Below are 6,098 nucleotides of genomic sequence, written 5' to 3'. Positions count from 1 at the left end.
AGTGTAGAAGATGCTCTCCCTGGAAACTTAGAAGAGGCAACAAGGTTGTTTCATGTTTGTACAAAACTCCTTGCATTTTGCAGTACTTGCAGATTCCTGCTATGACCAGGCTGCCATACTAAGCTAATCAAAGGCCTGTGCAAAGTAGACACAGGTAGTTTGTTTTGTGTAAAGAAAAAAAAGTAGTTATAGCAAACTAGTTCCTGGGGAAGCAAGCTGTTCAGCTCTGTAATAACAGGACACCTTGCTGTTCTGTCCCAGATATATCTTAGGTGGCCACTGTCCAAGTGTCTGTTGCTGTTTCCCACAATATTATTTTACAGCATGAAAAAAAATATCAGCAGCACTAAATTTAAACCTATCTTTGCTCGAAGTTATACCATAATGTCAAAGGATACCAATTCAACTTAAATACAGAAATATTTACATCAGGATGGATGTTACATTCAAAGACACAAACTTTTAATACAATCTGAGACTTGACTTTTTAAAAATATCTGGAGATTATTTCCTATGGAATCACTGCTACAAAACAGTTCAGAAAACTTACCTGAATTTTCCTATTGGACTACCCAGGACAGTTAAGTGGAAAGGAAGCAGATGCATCTGCAGTTGCCTGGCTGATCTGTGTACATACACATGGTAAATGTACAAAGAAACCTCATGCTCTTCCCTCATAAGGTGACAGTGTAGTTCAGATCTGAGTTACACACATCACCTTTTGTAATTTAACCAAGGATTTTCACTTCTACTCACACTCTCTGACAATGGGATATTACCACTTTGCAATTCTCCTTTTGCATAGTATTGTTCAAAAGCACTTGTGCAACAATAAAAGATTTGCATTAAGCAGAAAAAACTGTCCCTAGGTAAACCAGTCCAAAGCTAACACATTTTTAAGTCACTGCTTTGCATATGTAATATCTAATAACTCTAAGATTAGTACTGATATAACTTGATGCTTTTAGGAAGCATTGGGCCAGACATACTTGCACCACTTCTAAAGGACTTGAAAAAATGGAGTCTAAACATTGTTGCTCACAGCTTAACTAAATGCAGAAATTGCTTAAAGTGTTCTGCAGGAGGTCAAAGAGAAAAGTAATTAGTCAGCTGGAAGACGTATATGCAAACTAAGCTTTCCATGTGGGGAGCGAGCTGCAGTAAGACATTTGTGTTAAAACTGAGAGGGTGAGTGGTGATCACAAAAAGTAGAAACATTGAACAGTGGAGAAGGGAGGGAAGACCTCATGATTAAGACAACATTCTTCACAGAAGGACAGTCAGGAATGAGTGACTAGCCACAGGAGGAATGTAGGACAGCGTATCAGATACAGGAATGATATTTTTTCCAGTGTAATAGTGTCAGCATTTAAACTTTTCTGGCTTGGTCTTTCTCCATCCATTAGTTGTTTTTCATTTTTAAACTCTGATAGAAAAATTGCTCGACAGCATAATATAATTGGCAGCTTGAGCAAGAATAAGAGATAATCCTTTGGGGGATATTCATTGCTTTAGGACATTCATGTTTAGTGACTTATAAGTAAATATAAAGCATGTTTCATAAGAATGGAAAACTGTCTTCACTGTCTAACCTCTCAGAATTTGGCCCAGACTTATAATTTGGCTTTCCTTCTGGTCTCCACTCAATATTAAAACCAAAATTTGACAACAGCAATTTTTTCCTCACCAGATAAAATATTTACTAATTCCTTGACTTGAACATAGATCAGTAATGCTCAAAGCAAAAACATCCAACCTCTCTTCCTCCTGAAAAAAATTATCTCCTCCCTCAAAAAACCCAGCAATGAAAACCAAGAGAAACCTTTAGTTGATACTAAATTTAAATGCATTAAACAGCTAATAAATGTTTGAGGGCCAACTGCCATAACTTGAATAATAAAAAACAGGTAATGGATTATTAACCACATGTTAAGTTCCCCTTCAACAGTCTATTTCCCTAAAATTCCAGCATAAAAGTTTTCTGCAACATCAGTGTGTCTTTCCATTTCAGCACCTTGCAACCCCCCTCAGAAATTACCTAGAGAAGACCACTTTGCTGCTGCTTGTGTGTTCTCACTCAGCACCTATTCCCATGCTGTCTGAGCTTCTGCTAGGTCTTAAAACAGCATGGCTAACATCTACCATATGTTGTTTGTACTTTCATCCTTCCCCCAGGGAGGAAATGTGCTATAAAGAGTTTGTTTTCAAGGTGGTTTGTTTTTATGGTTGGGGTGGGGTTTTGTGTGGCCGAGCTGGAAAATCATCTTATCAGAGCTTTGGTCCAAAAAAGGGAAATTTGTTCAGGCTCATCCTGACAAACCGAGTCAGCAGTGTTCCCTTGGTGGGTGGCAGAGCACACCTCAACTGTCTCCCAGGTGCAAATGCAGTACTACCTTGTGGGTGGGACATGGTCTTATCCCCATCCATAGGAGTGTCAGTAAGAGATAAAGCTCCAATACCTGGAGTTTCAGGTGGAAACCAGAGACACAATTACCTACATACTTGGTGCAAGGCACCAAGCAGGGAAATGTTCAATTTCTGAGCACTATTAAGGCTAAGATTTATGTATAGTGCATATGGTAGCCTAAATTTTTGATGTATGCTTCTTTATTCTGTCATTAATACACATAAGCACAGATGCAATCTTACAACTCTAGGAAATAGGGGATGTGTGCTGTCCTGAACTTTCTCCCACACTCTTTTGTGTTCTGGGGGTTTTTTTGGTTGGTTGGTTGGTTTGTTGGTTGGGTTTTTTTGCCGATTTTTTTTTAAACAGATCCAGCTCATATAGTTTAGAGCTCTAGTATATTTTCACATTTTTTCTGATCCCTGTGATTATTTTGATTGGCATTCTCTGAAATCATCATCATCAGCACACTGATGATGTGCTGCACTTGGAAGTCAAAAGATAATTGAAAAATCCTTATGACAGATGTAAGCAGCACAATTGTATTTAACATTTCAGTTTTGTCTTTACAGTATATTGTTTCTTGACTTTTAGGTTAAATGCCTCCATTAATAGGAATACTCTTACTGATAAGAAATGCATTTTCTTAGTTCCCAAAGGATAAACACCATAAAAACAGAGAAATGTATGTTTGAAAGAAGCCTCAGCAGTTGTCTAATGATAGACAGTGTGGTACAGATTTTCCAAATGGAAAACAAACATAACAGTGTTTTATGAAAATTAAACAACTGAAAATAGACACAATATCAGAAATAAATATCACTGTACCCCAATCTAAAATTCCCCTGACAATCACTCTGACATACTTTCCATATTGAACAGATTTTTTAAAGTATGTCAGTATTACTGTTGCCTTTTACCCACTGCTGTATTTTCTAGGTACTGGCTCAAGACTCCTAACCATACAAGTTCCATGGACTTTAAAAATAATTTAGTTGCAATGGGTAATGGCCTCTCCTACTTTTACATTCCTTCGATACTGTTGCATTAACTCAAGTTTCGAATGCTCTCAGTGCACTACCTCTTGCTGGCAGCAGATGTCCCCATGTGCCCAACACTTCGCACTTGTAAAAAAAGGCTAGTTGAGAAATGGCATGAACTGTTTTCGTCAGCTGAACGCCGTAACGTTTTTACTTCACTCATTTCCACAAAGGTCTGGGAATAGGCAAAATGTGTTGCTTCGACATTTGTGTAAATGAAAGACTGAAGGATCAGGAGAAAATACCAAAATTCTGTGAATCTCAATTCAGTTTTTACTTTATGCTTACAAACAAACAAACATAAAAGAAGGAGGATTATTCTTAGGTAACTTTTCCAATTTACCACAAAAATAATTAATCAATCTTCTTCTCTGGGATTCCTTGGTTGGTATTTAAATATAACTCCTCTCTAACATAGAACCTGAATTTTTGTAGTTGGTCCCCAGATATCCATCCTCACATCCTGGTTTTGGCAGATTAGGGGTCCAAATCAGACAGCAAGTATAAAAATTGGAAAAATTTGGATTTCACGTCTCTTACTTGACCTTGCATTTTTGAGGGTAGCTAAATTAATTTCCAAGTATGCACTACTTAAGTAAGCATAAGTTTTCCACTTTGGATACTAGGACACTACAGCTCTTCTAAGATAGTGGAAGCAAGAGTAATCCTCTTGTGTCAGTGATTGCAGACAACCAATGTTAGATGCTAGAGCTACTTTAGTGTGGTTATAGAAATCTACAGCACTCATCAAGAATTGCTTTGTTGGTGAGATCTCAGGACCTACCCAATAATTATGTTCTTTCAAACCCTGCAATGTACTTTTGCAGCCTTAGGGACAAAAAACTGGTACAGAAGTTTTGCTCAAATTTCTCTATGAGGAAACACATGTGTAGTTAAGGGCAGGGAAGGGGGGAGTGACAAGCCTTGTTTCTGTAGCTAGCCACATATGTCCGATTTTGGTTAAAATATTTAACAGAAAAATCACTTGGAAAATGTACTGTAATTACAGCAAATGGTTTTTAAGCATTTTTTTCTCCATATGGAATAAAAAAATGTGTCTGGGAATGCTGGTGCCACAATTCCAAATTCTTATTGTCTCACTTACTTCCTGATGAGATCCATATACAAAAAGCCTTGAAATACGAAATTACTGTAAAAACTCCTATTGCTAAAGCCACCCATTTCATGATAAGACTATTGACAATTAAACAATGTGTGATTCTTCTTTCACCAGCTGTGCTTAGAGCAGAAACAAACACGGGTAATGTTATAGCATCACAAAACTGAACACAGAATTTTCAGGCACTACTTAAACACAAATGCCACAGAATCTAACTAACTAGTGGCTTTCTTTTCTTTCTGCGTAACTACAAACACATTCCAATGAATCAGGCCAAGACTTTTTACCTACAGGTACAGAAGGAACTAAGATTTGCTTAGAAGTAGCTCTAAATGTTCTCAGTTGTTTTCTGGTTTTGGTGAAATGTAAATGTTTTATAACCGGAAAAATGTGGCAAGCCTAGGAGAACAGAAAGTGATTGGATTACCTTACTTTCTGGTTTTGATAACAATCAACAGAGCTGATAGAGTTGATCAGCTTCTTTGTATGGAAGTTTAGCAAAAAGTATCTTTTCCAAGGGCGAACCATTTATCAGACTTTTCTCCAAATTCTTTTGCCTCCCCCAAAGAACCAACTATTTGCATTTGGATCAATCAGTGGTTTCTATTATTGATAATAGTTGGAGAAAGTAAGCTCTTATCTCACACTCTTTTCTACTTGTGAACTGCCCCAATAGTGAACTTGCTTTTCCTTTTCTGTCTCCTGGAAAAATCACTCATTATATTTGGACAGTTGTTCCATTTTGCTACTGTGTTTAAGCAAAGACCAACTGATTATATGTTATTTTTCATCTTACACATTGATTAAGACTACTGTTGTCTTTTTAAAGAATCACTCAGAATATAACCCAGCAGCATAGAAATAAAACTTGCAAAGAAGAAATAGCAACCGAAAACTAACTGGTTTGTTTTCAAAACCAAAAGGCACAAGCTAGGTGAGCTCCAGACCACTGCATTTCTCAGCAGTCCTATTTTTAATGTGAATTTTAAAGTGAAACAATGATATAAATGGGAATTCATATTAAAAATATCCTACCATTAGAACAAAAAAATTTAAGACATTTTCTTCAAGAGAAGGGAGGGGGAAATCTATTAAACAGGAATAATTGGGAGAATATTTAGATGGAGCAAGCTATGTTGTGACAATTTTTTCACTTGAAATTGCTTACTAGCTTCAGCTGCTGGCATAAATAATCGCATACAGCAAACTGTTTTCCAGCACAAATATCCTACAGAAGTGAGGCTGTAAAATCACTGTTTTGTGATGCACTGTGAAATTCTGAAAAGCTTCAAAAAACAACCTGTACTCTTCTCTGATTTCAGCAGACTTAGATTTTCAGAAGTGTCAGAAAGGTAAGTTTCTGTCTTATAAAGGCACCAACATTCACTCATTAACAAGGACTGCATTGTTGTCTCAATCCCCTCTTTACTGTTCAGGTCTCTCTGAAAGGTATATTACAGCAATTACTCTGTGTTTGGAAAGTGTGTGGAGGGGTTCTCAGTCACTTTATTCACCATTATAATTTTATCTT

The sequence above is a fragment of the Coloeus monedula genome, assembly GCF_965178545.1.
Source record: "Coloeus monedula genome assembly, chromosome: Z".
NCBI classification, from domain to species: Eukaryota; Metazoa; Chordata; class Aves; order Passeriformes; family Corvidae; genus Coloeus; species Coloeus monedula.
This window is presented reverse-complemented; position numbering follows the sequence as displayed.